This window comes from Phodopus roborovskii, unplaced genomic scaffold, assembly GCF_943737965.1.
Source record: "Phodopus roborovskii unplaced genomic scaffold, PHOROB, whole genome shotgun sequence".
Taxonomy (NCBI): domain Eukaryota; kingdom Metazoa; phylum Chordata; class Mammalia; order Rodentia; family Cricetidae; genus Phodopus; species Phodopus roborovskii.
In genome coordinates, this window is record NW_026126461.1 from 20151547 (window position 1) to 20166597 (window position 15051).

Genomic DNA, 15051 nt, shown 5'->3' on the forward strand with positions numbered 1-15051 from the left:
GCCAACAGGGCTTTATTCATTAACCAATAAGAGACACATAATTACAGAATGACATCTCCCATCACACTCTCTGTACTTCTGACTGCCTTTATTTGAGCAATGAGTGGAATCTATTGTCATGATATGGCAGAGTTACATCTATTTTCTTCTTGAAGGACATATTGGATACTTCTATGATTTAGCAATTATGACCGAAGCTGCTATAAATATCCAGGCACAGGTTTTGTTCTACCAAAATGACTTCATATCATTTACATAAATTATAAGAATATTTTTGGGTTATTTTCTAAAAGTCATAGTGCCAAATAATAGAACTTCAGTAAGAACAAAAAATAGTAATTGAATACCTGTAAAGTATGGCCATTAAAGTAGACTTGCCAGAAAACTCAGAGAAAGTATTTCAAGTCTAATATAATCTCTTATCAGCTTTACATAGTTTCACAGAAGAGATTCAGGTATTCTCAGTTAATTTATTTCGCATTTTATGAATAAAATCCATTTTAGGAATGAGTACAGAAGGCTATCTTATATAGCATATTTAAAATTTTCACTCCTGTCCACACTTGCAGCAGAGTCACAGCATTTGCCCAAGTATTAAGGGTATTAAAACTTTGGAATAACAGTCCACTAGAAAGAGTCAGTGGATGAATGGGGTTATCTATTTTCTCTTCAAGCTGTCAATTTAAATCCTATTCAGAAATTTTTACAGTCCCTCATAATGTGATATGATTCCTTTACTCCAGGCTTGAATAAAACCTATTTTCTTGGCTTGCTTTTTTCATTGCCTTCAAAGCATTCTGGCCGATTTTCATTTGCTCTATCCAATTTTTTATATCAAAGGTTTCAGGGATTTTTGATCTTTCACATAGCGACCTTTTCCATTTTGAAGTGCATAATGAAGATATTTCAGCCATTAAGAGTTCTTAATAGGCTGGAGAACAAAATAGTGAATCAGGTGAATGAGGCAAAAGATGTAGAAATATGCAAAGATAAATGAAGACAAACACAAAAAAGAAAACAAGAAAAATATACAGAGCAGTCTTTTGAACATGCAAGAGGCTAAATTTTGGGAAGTTAAAAGCCATATTTGAGTTTTCAAGATAAATGCATTCAAATTTTAAATTTAACTCTGTTTTTCCATAAGAATTTAAAACTGAAATGGTGACCACAGTGATGGACTATGCACAAATGCAGCTTTAAAGATGATAGACAACGAGATACATCTTGTTTTATTCTAGACTCAGCAGTAATTACCCATTTATTTCCATACTTGTTTCCATCATTAATTGGGATTCAAAACACTAAGACATGCAAGGAAAGGAATATATCCTTGGCCTCATCTGTTGTTACTGTCATATTTTATATCCTTTTTCTCTTATGTATTCAAAGAATTATTGACTTGATATAGCAGTCAATATTTGCTTCTAAAATTCTTCAATTTTATGAATATTGTTTCAAACAAATAGCTACCAAAGAAATGGTTTGGGTAAACCATGAGCATTTATGAAATCAAGACAATGGTTTATGAGACACACTGCTGTCCGGACAAACATATGCAACTGCCCTGGAAATACGGTAATAGAGTGATTAGTTTTCAAGTAACTACACATTTGAAAAAAGTATTTGAAGAGTAGGAAGATTGTTACATCAAGTCAAAGTTGCACTAAATCATTCACCTATTTTCTCACCTAGATCAAGTGCTATCGTAGATGATATTTTCAATTATTTACCCTATTCACCCTGTTATTTTGAATGACTTATGGTTTCTAGGCAACCATAATAATACTTTTCATTTTAAAAAGTCCCCCAGCACTCTGTCAGCACAGGAATAATATTCTGTAAAGGGCTTGGTGGCCTCCCTGGAATTATGAAAATTTAGAGAGAAATGTAAATCAGGAAAGAGACAAAGTCAAATGCAGTTAGAATACTTTGTTTTTAATGCTATAGAGCAGAGACTGAAAAAATGTGTAGCTCGCAAATGACAATGGTCTCAATAATAAGAAAGACAAAGAAGATTAATGATCAACTTATTTTCAAGAAGAATCTATACTCCTCAAACTGTTCCACAAGATAGAAACAGAAGGTTTATTGCCAATCTCTTTTTATGAGGCCACAATAACTTTGGTACCCAAACCTCACAAAGACACAACTAAGAAAGAAAACTACAGACCAATATCCCTGATGAACATCGATGCAAAAATACTCAATAAAATAATGGCAAACCGAATTCAAAAATACATCAGAGAAATCATCCACCATGATCAAGTAGGCTTCATACCTGGATTGCAGGGATGGTTTAACATACGAAAATCTATCAACGTGATCCACCATATAAACAAACGGAAAAAGAAAAACCATATGATTATCTCCCTAGATGCAGAAAAAGCCTTCGATAAAATTCAACACCCTTTCATGATAAAGGTATTAGAGAGGTCAGGGATAACAGGAACATACCTAAACATAATAAGAGCAATATACAGCAAACCAACTGCCAACATCAAACTGAATGGAGAGAAACTTAAGCCAATTCCTCTAAAATCAGGAACAAGACAAGGCTGTCCTCTCTCTCCATATCTCTTCAATATCGTACTAGAAGTTCTAGCTAATGCTATAAGACAACAAAAGGAGATCAAGGGCATCCAAATTGGAAAGGAAGAAGTCAAACTGTCTCTATTCGCAGATGATATGATAGTTTACATAAGCGACCCAATAAACTCTACCAGGGAACTCCTACAGCTGATAAACACCTTCAGCAAACTAGCAGGATACAAGATAAACTCAAAAAAATCAGTAGCCCTATTTTTTTCAGACGACAAAGAGGCAGAGAAAGAAATCAGAGAAACATCACCCTTTACAATAGCCACAAGCAACATAAAGTATCTTGGTGTAACGCTTACCAAACAAGTAAAAGATCTATATAATAAGAACTTTGTGACTCTAAAGAAAGAAATTAAAGAAGATACCAGAAAATGGAAAGACCTCCCATGCTCTTGGATAGGTAGGATAAACATAGTAAAAATGGCAATCTTACCAAAAGCAATCTACAGATTCAATGCAATCCCCATTAAAATCCCACCACAATTCTTCACCGACCTTGAAAGGATAATAATTAACTTTATATGGAAAAACAAAAGACCCAGGATAGCCAAAACAACCCTATACAATAAAAGAACATCAGGAGGCATCACCATTCCTGACTTTAAGCTCTACTACAGAGCTATAGTTCTGAAAACAGCCTGGTATTGGCATAAAAATAGACAGGTAGACCAATGGAATCGAATTGAAAATCCTGATATTAATCCATGCACCTATGAACACCTGATTTTCGACAAAACAGCTAAAATTATACAATGGGGCAAAGACAGCATCTTCAACAAATGGTGCTGGCACAATTGGATGAGGGTGTGTAGAAGACTGCAGATAGACCCATGTCTGTCGCCATGCACAAAACTCAAGTCCAAATGGATCAAAGACCTCAACATCAATCCAGCCACATTGAACCTCTTAGAAGAGAAAGTAGGAGGTACCCTTGAACAAATTGGTATAGGAGACCGCTTCTTGAACATAACTCCAGGGGCACAGACACTGAAAGAAACAATTAATAAATGGGACCTCTTCAAACTTAGAAGCTTCTGTAAGGCAAAGGACACAGTTGACAAGACCAAACGGCAGCCCACTGACTGGGAAAAGATTTTCACTAATCCTATATCCGACAAAGGGCTGATCTCCAAAATATACAAAGAACTCAAGAAACTAGTCAACAAAACACCAAATAACCCTATTAAAAAATGGGGTACAGAACTGAAGAAAGAATTCTCAATGGAGGAAATCAAAAAGGCTGAAAGACACTTAAGAAAATGCTCCACATCCTTAGCTATCAGGGAAATGCAAATCAAAACAACTTTGAGATACCATCTTACCCCTGCCAGAATGGCTAAAATTAGAAACACCAGTGATGACTTATGTTGGAGAGGATGTGGAGAAAGTGGAACACTCCTCCACTGCTGGTGGGAGTGCAAACTCATACAGCCATTTTGGAGATCAGTATGGCGGTTCCTCAGGAAAATGGGAATTAGTTTACCACAGGACCCGGCAATCCCCCTCTTAGGCATATACCCAAAGGATTCACATCAATGCAACAAAGACATCTGTTCAACTATGTTCATAGCAGCACTATTTGTAATAGCAAGAACCTGGAAGCAACCTAGATGCCCTTCAATTGAAGAATGGTTAATGAAGATGTGGCACATCTACACAATGGAATACTACTCTGCAGAAAAAAAATAATGGTATCTTGAAATTCGCAGGCAAGTGGATGGCACTTGAAGAAACCATCCTGAATGAGGTAACCCAGTCACAAAAAGAGGAACACAGTATGTACTCACTCATATATGGATTTTAGACCTAGATCAAATGATCACCAGCCTATAATTCACATCACCAGAGGAACTAGGATACAAGTTGTATTCTAAGAGATTCATATAAAGTCCCTCACAGAACTGGGAAGGGACAAGTCCACCAGACCTCAGGTATAGTGGGGGAGGACAGCTAATGGAGAGAGAAGTAGGAGAAAATGAGAGGGAGGAGAGGAAGGCATGTGCGACTAGGAGGATTGAGCCTGGTTAGGAATGGAAAATAGGAAAGAGAGAGAGAGACAGAGACAGAGAGAGAGAACATAAAAGAGGGAGCCAATATTGGTTTGAAGATAAAGTTGAACACAAAGAAAGGTCGAAGGAACTACAAGACTGCTCCCAACTAACAATCTCAGCTTCCGTGGAAAGGCTATCATAAATGCCCTTCCCGGAGAGTGAGATCAACAACTAACTTCTCCATGGAGTCCTCAACTAATGCCTGTTGAAAACAGGAGCAAACACCCATACATAAACACTGAGTCAAACTAGAACCCAGAAGCAGATGGAGAGGACAAGACCATGCGGTAGAAGTACATAGAGACAGCTTACCTGAACAAGGAGGAGCTAAGGGCCACTAGACTGATAGCTGGGAAGCCAACAGGGGTCTGACTCGGACTCCCCTGAATATGGGTCTCAGCCAGAAGGTCTGAGCAGTCTAAGAGACCTCAGACAGTGGAGCCAGGATGTATCCCTGGTGCACAAAAGGACTTTGCAAACATATCCCCCATGGAGGGATAACTGCCTTATTCTAGAGATAGGAGAGAAGCCCTAGTCCCTACTTCACAGGACCTGTCAGATCTACATGACCCCAACTGGATGGCATTCCCCTACATATTGTATTGTGGTGGGGGGTTGGGAGGGGAGGGTGTTTAGAGTGCATGGGAGAGGGTAGAGAGGGTAAAAGGGAGGGAAGGAGGGAGGGAGGGCTTGGGGGGAGGGAGGGAGGGAGAGGGAACTGGGATCGACATGTAAAATAATAATAATAATAAAAAAAAAAAAAAAAAAAAAAAAAAAACGCTTTGACTCCAAAATTTAAGTTGGAGAACAAGTTACTGGGGGAAAAGTATTTCTATTTTTGTTTCCACAGAAAATGAAAAGATGTGGATTCCTTCCAGACTAATGTGGTTTGATCACACCAGACCGCCTGAAACAGAGTACAAGCTGATCCTACATTCCAAACAGCTGGACAAAACAGCCCTACAGACTACAGCTAGGATATCTGAATCTTCTTCGAATCCCCCAAGACAGCGCCCCTTACCAGCAGGAAGTAGTTTGGAAAGAACGACGCCCAAATTCCCAAATATTGTGTATAAATGTTTGTTTTCATTTAATTGGACTTTGTTATATAAAATTAAATAAAAAATACTCTAAAAAAAAAAAAAAAAAAAAAAAAAAAAAAAAAAAAAAAAAAAAAAAAAGAAGAATCTATAATGACATTTTGTAGATCAAAGTCTGGACCGATCTTAATGCTCTTCAGGTTCCTTGAAGCATGTTAGAAAATATGGAGAGCTCACTTGACAATAACTGTCCCTACAAGAGCTTCAGAGAGTAGGACCAGGAGGAGAACAATGTTAAGTCTGGGCAACGGAAAACCAAAACAGTAAAACTGATCTCTTGCAAACTGAGTGCACTAGGATGAAAGGGGCATTAGCTTACTTGCAGTTCTCTTTAAGAGACAGGATAATACTCATTGAGTATGAAGTAAAAATAGGTCATATTTTCTTAATTTAATGAACTATTCCAACAAGCATGATTAGTTCAGGTCATTGCAGTGCACCCAAAAAAAAAAAAAATAATGAAATTGGTGAAAGAAAGGGTTTAAGGTATAAGTTTACTTTCATGTGTGTCACTGTACAGCAACATCACTTCCTAGATGACAAGTGAGTTGCATTAAATTTATCACGCCTCCAAAAGCTCAGATTGTTTCTAAACATCTGTTCTTCCTCTTTGTTCTTACGATATTGTTAAAGGTTCATTTCCATTGCTGGGTAAAATGCCCTCATAACATAGTTCATATTTCCTTTTTGGCTTTCAGTTTCAGGTTACAGTCCATCATTGCAGGGAATCAGACTGGAACTTTGAGTATCTAGTTACATCACAGTCACCACTGTCAATAGCAAAGAGAAATAGAAACATACATTCATACTTGTCTGTGTTCAGCTTGCTTCTTACACTGAACATATTTCTATATTTGCTGTATAGGAGATGGTGTCACCTACAATGGGCTACTAGATCTTTCCACTTCAACCACTTCATAATCAAGACTGTCACAGACATGCCTACAAATAATAAAAATCCAAAAAATAAAATTCTTAATAAGACTCTTGTCTCAGGTAATTATAGATTGTACAAAGTTGACAGTTAAAGCTAAATGAACATGGAATGTCCCTACTTTTCTCACTGTACACCACTCACACAATAGTACCTAATAATTATCATCTTACACATGTTGCTGTGATGTTTTCTCTGTGGCATCTCTAACTTTTGAGATTTGTGACTGCCCTGTGAATTCCATGATCTATTTTGATGATAACTTTATCCTATAGACTTTGTCTAAAATATTTGAATAAATGCTTCAGATATTATTTAATCATCAGTAAGATCTTGGGACACAAGACATAGTAAGTCCTCTCCATATGTGCACTTATTTTGTCACCATTGAGAAATATATTTTGCTTTGGGTTATGAGCCTAGCCTTTAACGGCTGAGCCATCTCTCCAGCCCAGGAGAAATATATTTTGCACATTCTTCAAGTTGGCTAATACTAAAAATTAAGCATCTCTTTTTTCTAAGTCGTTCTGCATATACTTATTTTTCCAGAATCTTTAAATTTATTATCAAGTTCATGAATTTTGTGAAAAAATATATCTTACTAGATTGGTGTACTGTGAATATGTTAGTCTTTTCACTTTTTTCTGCCATTACATGTTTCTTTCTTTATAAGTAGCTTTGTGAATATAATTATAAGAAAGTTATAAGGTTACCTTATGATGCTACTTTGTAAGCAGGGTTGCTACCCAAGCTTAGCTGTCACAGCAAATGCTGCTATCATAGGGATTACATAAGAATGCCCATTTGAATTAACAGCCCATTCAGATATATGCAGTTAAGACACTTTGCTTTAGCTGTTCTCTAGAGAGCAACAGAACAAATGTTACTATTATTTGAGAATTTCTGATGGGAGATGTCATTCTGTATATGTTTCTCATACTGGTTAATAAATAAAGCACTGTTGGCCAATAGGAAAGGAAGATAGGAGGGACTAGGAGACAAGGAGGAAGTAGTAAGGAGTAATCAAGATGGAGAGTCTGGAGAGAGCAGTATGCAGCAGCCGGCTCCCAGTAAGAAGAACACGTGGATATACATAGATTAACACAAATGGGTTAATAACTAAGGCAGAGCTAGCTGATAAGAAACTAGTACCTTGCCAATAGCATAATATCTAATACAGAGTCTCTGTGCATTATTTGGGGCTGGCGGCGTGGCGGCAGGACAATACCAGGCGGTGGGAGGAAAAACTGTACTTCTTACAAATTTCATTACGGATATAATGGTTTATTCAAATGTGTGATCCATTTTTTCCCTCTATCCTCCTACTACCTCTATTCCTTCCCAAATTTTATGTTTTCTTTTATTAAACTCACCAAGCCCAGTTAGTACTGCTGGTATGTGCACAGGCACATCTGTCACATCATGGATGTATCCTCTCAGATGCCACATCTGTGAAGAAAATGGACTCTCCTCCTAGCAGTCATTAATTGCTTGTATCTTCTTGGCTAGTGAAGCATTCTTTCTTACCTTCCTTCTCTATGTTGGACTGTTTTTCCTTTGCTTAATCTTGTACCCATCTTGTACATGCTTCAGGACTACTTTTAGTGAAATGCCCTGTTTTATCTAAGAAACATCATTTTCTGTAGTCATCCACTGTCACTATCTCTTACAATCTTTTATTTTGATCAGAAAGTTAGCTTAAAAATGAAAGAAATTGATATTTATTTTGCTTCACAAATTTAAAATCCAGCATGATATAGGTATATGGAAATGGCAGGTAACACAGAGGCTGACTATTACTATGTATTGTCTTCCACCCTCACCATTTTCTACAATTATATCCATTATAAATAAGTATATACTGTGACACACACAAATTCATGATAACACAGTGACTTTTGAAAGAGATTTAGTCTCATTAGAAGATATACAAATGAATCTTATTCACAGATGAAATGAATAGAGATTATGTGGGATAGATAAGGTCATTTATCTTTAATGAAGATATTAATGTGGGTTTGTAGGCTGTTAGAAACATGAATGTATACTCATTTATAACAAAAAATGAAAGTACTAGATAAAAAATGTGCCAGCTATTGAGTCTGAAATGTGCCATTTCCTTTTTGCAATGGAAATCCCCAATTGATAACATAAATTGACCAGTAAGCAATGACTCCACACTGAAGTATAATCAGCTTGCTCATTTGCTCATGTGTCTCTCTGCTGATAGTAAATAACCAGCATTGAAATACTGTTAAATGGGTTGTTATGGTACAGCAGTATGAGAAGGTACATACCAGTGGACTTGTATTAAATTCCAGTTTTACTTTTGAATTTCCAACCAATAATTTGCTTCTCACCAAGTAAAATGTTTGTTGGGATGTTCTATCTTTGGAGAGGTGAATATAAAGGGTTTGATTAAATAATCTCTAAATGGATACTCAGCTCATGTTTGGTTCAAAATGTATTCAGAGAGAAATCATAAATGACTCAAGAGGACCTTCTTGAATTTTACTCAGACCTACCACAGAAAACCAAAATCTCTGCCCCATGTCTGTTGAAAACTCTAGGTTAGTTTGTTCAAAAGGAAGTATGGTTAAATATATATTTTCAGTTTAATATGATTGCTGTCAGTTGCACCTGGCCACCGAATATTTTAAAAGAGTGCAGCAGGATAAATATTTTAATGATATCATTTAAATTCGTCCAAGTGTAAACAGTTCCACTAGGTCATTAACTAGCTAACTGGGCAACTCAACAGAATTATTATGTCATATTAGAATAAAACAGACCCCATAGCCTAGGAAGTATCCAAAGAAGTAAGTGTTCATTAGAGTTGCTTTCAAATATGATCTGTATTTATATTTTAATAAAGACCTGTAAGGCATTGAAATGGACAACTAATGCAAAGTGACTGCTTGCAAAGGGGAAGCTCTGGGTGGCTGCTGTATAATGATAGAGATCCTCTCAATACTGTGCTTCAGCCATGTGTCTTACCTGGCATTTATACCAATTAAAAAGAACCATTTCTTTTCATTAACCTTTTAAGTGAGGTCTATTGCATGTTTCTTCTTAACAGGAAGAAATACCATTATAACTTAAAGTAGCCAGGCTTTAAAGGGCAAGCAATTAGAGGCTATAAGTATTGTACCTTATCCAGTTCTTTGTGGGGAATCATACATTCAAGTTTTCTGTTTTTACCTGCATAAATGTGTTGGAAAAAAAGTTTAAAATGACTGCCTGCTTCAAAGAGATAAAAAGTTTGTAGTAAATTTAATAGCTTAAAAGAAATGAAAATAGAGTTTTTAAGGGAAACATCTATATTTTTAATAAATAAGTAATAAAATACTGATAAAATACATAATGGTACTACATTCATGATTAAACTGATCATTTTCATTTTAGTTATTACAAAAATATGAATATTCTTCAATGTTGAGATATATTTCTGGGCTAAGTGGAACAGGGGAGAATAATAATGAGACAAATTAACATGTTCATGTACAAAATTACCTATGATGGCCACAAAATCAAAAAAGTTAACTGAAATAATTGATGAGCAATACTTATAGTGTCAGCATACTATCATAATTCAAAACAAAAGTGAGATAGTGTTATGATACATGCTCATATACTTTTCAATTCATTAACAATAATCCTCACTTTGTATCTGGTATTCTGAAAATACACAGAAAATCATGATCACTTCTGCATTCCTGAAATTTACAGCTTTGGAAAGATACACAAAACAATTATTAAATAACAATCTACTGTTCTTGTTATAGTGGAGGCTATACACAAGGGACATGAGGCAATCAGGAATTATAGGGCACTCAAATAAAAATAGTTCCCCATGGGATATTTTCTGAAATTTGGTGCTCCTAGGGCATTGAGAAACAAGGCCAATCATTTCCAAAAAAACAGAATGAGAATTCTGCAGTGATCTGAGGTTAGGAAAAGCATCATGTATTTGCAGCCTAGAGCACTTGTCTGATTTGGGGGATAAGGAAGTCAGAGTTCTTTTGACTAAAGCTAAGTTTTCTGAGTTCATCAAAAGAAGATGGATGGCACTCAGGGCTGTACCTCAGATTGTAGAAGAACGCCTGAAGAATCAGAGTCAGCAGAACAAAAAGGGCTTAACCAGCATTATAACCAATCTCTGCCCTATCTCAAGCTCCTGTTAAATTATGGAGTTGATAGAGAGTTAATATACCTACATAACATAAAAGGTGAGGAGTCTCCAGAGTAGAAAATACAATTTATACTTTCTGATTCATTTGCACTAATATTCAGGTTTCAGTAAATATTTTCTGGACATTTGAAGATAAAAGAAAATATGATGGATTACAGAAAAAGAAAAGAAAATTGATCCATATATTGACATTTGCAGACATTTCTTTAAAATGACTGTGATTAATATATTTAGAAACAGAGAGGAAGAAAAAAAGAGAAGGTGGGGACCAGAGACACAATGTAGGAGAGTGGCTGAAAGTATTCAATATTATTAATTGTTTCTCTCAGTGTCTGTGCCCCTGGAGTTATGTTCAAGAAGTGGTCTCCTATACCAATTTGTTCAAGGGTACTTCCTACTTTCTCTTCTAAGAGGTTCAATGTGGCTGGATTGATGTTGAGGTCTTTGATCCATTTGGACTTGAGTTTTGTGCATGGCGACAGACATGGGTCTATCTGCAGTCTTCTACACACCATCAACCAATTGTGCCAGCACCATTTGTTGTAGATGCTGTCCTCGCCCCATTGTATAACTTTAGCTGTTTTGTCGAAATCAGGTGTTCATAGCTGTGTGGGTTAATATCAGGATTTCAATTTGATTCCATTAGTCTACCTGTTTATTTTTATGCCAATACCAGGCTGTTTTCAGAACTATAGCTCTATAGTAGAGCTGAAAGTCAGGAATGGTGAAACCTCCTGAAGTTCTTTTATTGTATAGTGTTGCTTTGGCTATCCTGGGTCCTTTGTTTTACCATGTACAGTTTCAAGGTCAGTGAAGAATTGTGGTGGGATTTTAATGGGGATTGCATTGCTTTTGGCAAGATTGCCATTTTTACTATGTTTATCCTACCTATCCGAGAGCATGGAAGATCTTTCCATTTTCTGGTATCTTCCTTAATTTCTTTCTTTAGAGCCACAAAGTTCTTATTATATAGGTCTTTTACTTGTTTGATAAGCGTTACACCAAGATACTTTATGTTGTTTGTGGCTATTGTAAGGGTGATGTTTCTCTTATTTCTTTCTCTGTCTCTTTGTTGTCTGAAAAAAGTAGGGCTACTGATTTTTTTTTTTTTTTGAGTTTATCTTGTATCCTACTAGTTTGCTGAAGGTCTTTATCAGCTGTAGGAGTTCCCTGGTAGAGTTTATTGGGTCATTTATGTAAACTATCATATCATCTGCAAATAGAGACAGTTTGACTTCTTCCTTTCCAATTTGGATCCCCTTGATCTCCTTTTGTTGTCTTACAACATTAGCTAGAACTTCCAGTACGATATTGAAGAGATATGGAGAGAGAGGGCAGCCTTGTTTTGTTCCTGATTTTAGAGGAATTGGCTTAAGTTTCTCTCCATTCAGTTTGATGTTGGCAGTTGGTTTGCTGTATATTGCTCTTATTATGTTTAGGTATGTTCCTGTTATCCCTGACCTCTCCAAGACCTTTATCATGAAAGGGTGTTAAGTTTTGTTGAAGGCTTTTTCAGCATCTAGGGAGATAATCATATGGTTTTTCTTTTTTCTGTTTGTTTATATAGTGGATCACGTTGATAGATTTTCATATGTTAAACCATCCCTGCATTCCAGAGATGAAGCCTCCTTGGTCATGATGGATGATTTCTCTGATATATTCTTGAATTCGGTTTGCCAGTATTTTATTGAGTATTTTTGCAACGATGTTCATCAGGGATATTGATCTGTAGTTTTCTTTCTTAGTTGTGTCTTTGTGTGGCTTGGTTACCAAGGTTATTGTGGCCTCATAAAAAGAGTTTGGCAATGAACCTTCTGTTTCTATTTTGTGGAACAGTTTGAGGAGTAGTGGTATTAGTTCTTCCTTGAATGTCTGGTAGAATTCTGCACTGAATCCATCTGGCCCTGGACTTTTTTTGGTTGGAAGGCTTTTGATGACTGCTTCTATTTCATTGTGGGTTATAGGTCTATTTAATTTGTTTGTCTGTTCTTGATTTAATTTTGGTAAGTGATAGTTATCCAGAAATTTGTCCATTTCCTTTGAATTTTCAATTTTTGTGGAATACAGATTTTCAAAGTATGACCTGAAAATTATCTGGATGTCCTCTGTGTCCGTTGTTATGTTCCCCTTTTCGTTTCTGATTTTGTTAATTTGCATGTTCTCTCTCTGCTTTTTCGTTAATTTGGATAAAGGTTTGTCTATCTTGTTGATTTTCTCAAAAAACCAACTCTTCGTTGCATTGATTTTTTTTGTATTATTTTCCTGGTTTCTATTTTGTTGATTTCAGCCCTCAAGTTGAATATTTCCTGGCGTCTACTCCTACAGGGTGAATTCACTTCTCTCTGTTCTAAGGCTTTCAGTTGTACTGTTAATTCTCTTATGTGACTATCCTCTGTTTTCTTCATATGGGCACTTAGTGCAATGAACTTCCCTCGTAGCACTGCTTTCAAGGTGTCCCACAAGTTCGGGTATGTTGTGTCCTCATTCTTGTTGAATATTAGAAAGTCCTTAATTTCTTTCTTTATTTCTTCTTTGACCCAGGTGTTGTGCATTTGCACATTGTTCAGTTTCCATGAGTTTGCAGGTTTTCTGCTATTTGTGTTGTTGTTGAATTCCAACTAGAGTTTTCCTTCCAGTACTTTCTGTAGGGCTGGATTTGTAGATATATATTGGGAAAATCTGGTTTCGTCATTAAATATTTTGTTTTCTCCATCTATAGTGATTGAGAGTTTTGATGTTTATAGTAGCCTGGGCTGCCTTCCGTGGACTCTTATTACTTGTAGAACATTTATCCAGAACATACCTTCTTAGCACCTCATGGAACCTTCTATAAAATTGACCACATACTTAGTCACAAATTAAATCTCAACCAATACCTTATTATAACTATTAATTTAAACTTTATTTACTGTATGAAAGCAAACTACTTCTTACAAATGGATACTTCTCACATCTAGATGGCTTTATGAAATACAATTAGAAATGTTTCATCTTTAGTTTGTTGAAAAGAAAAACTAGGAGAGATACCAGTTAATGCACAGAGACATCATTTCTTCATTCATCACACAATCATTAAAATTGTATGTGCTATGTGGGGAACTATAAGTATGAGAAACAGAAATAAATGGAAGGTGTGATTGCTTTTGGATGATGTCTAGTGTTTCTTTATTTTTGGCAATTTTTTTGTTGAAAGAATAGGCATCTTTTATTTTCCCAATTGTAATTAAAATTAGATAGATTCTGAATTATGGACATTCTTGTTTTTATGATACATTGCATTTTATAGATTTTTTAATAGCTGGTTATTAAGATGAATCAACCTTCACTAAGGAATTACTAGATTTAGTATAAAGTCTGAATCTACACATACCTACCATTATGTAATCTGTGTTCAATTGCATTTTTTTTCTGGGGCCAGACTCTTAATCTTTTAAACAGTTACTATCCAAATTATTGTTCTACAGACATTTGAACCTAGTAGATATAAGGTCAGCTAAATGTAATTCAGTGAGTTCTGATCATTAGAACTAAATAATAGAGTACTCATTATTTCTTTGAAAGAAAATCAACCTTGGATACTAGTTCATTTGTCCAAGATAAAATTTTCTTAGTTAAATCTATTTTAGATGACAGTTTCCTAATGACAAATGATTATATCAATGTGTCTGAAATTTCCCTGTTTTTTCAAAGTATAGAATTTTTTGTGACATCTTTGAAAATACATAATTCACATGCAGCTAATGTAACCCACTTAAAGTACATAATATTTTTAAAGTTATTCACAGAAATACCTAACTAGAATTCTAGTTTAATTGTTAAAAGTATTCATTCACCCATCCTAAGACCATGGTAGCTGCTAGTCTGCTTTCTGTCTCTGTGGTTTTAACTATTCTATAAAATTGTTAACAATGAAATAAGATAATATGTAATCTCAGGAAACTAATGTTCTTCTGCTCACATACCTCAGGATAAACATCTAAATTTTTTTATTCTTGAGAATTTCATATACATATCCATTGGAATATTATCATATCTACTTCTCTCTGATCAATTCCTCACATATAAAATATTTATGTGGTCTCAATTACCTTAGAGAAAAATCAGAGTAATATGCTATTCTATTAGTGCATCAGAAATTGGTTGGAAATAGCAGAGACTGGGTGAGAGGCCTGTGAT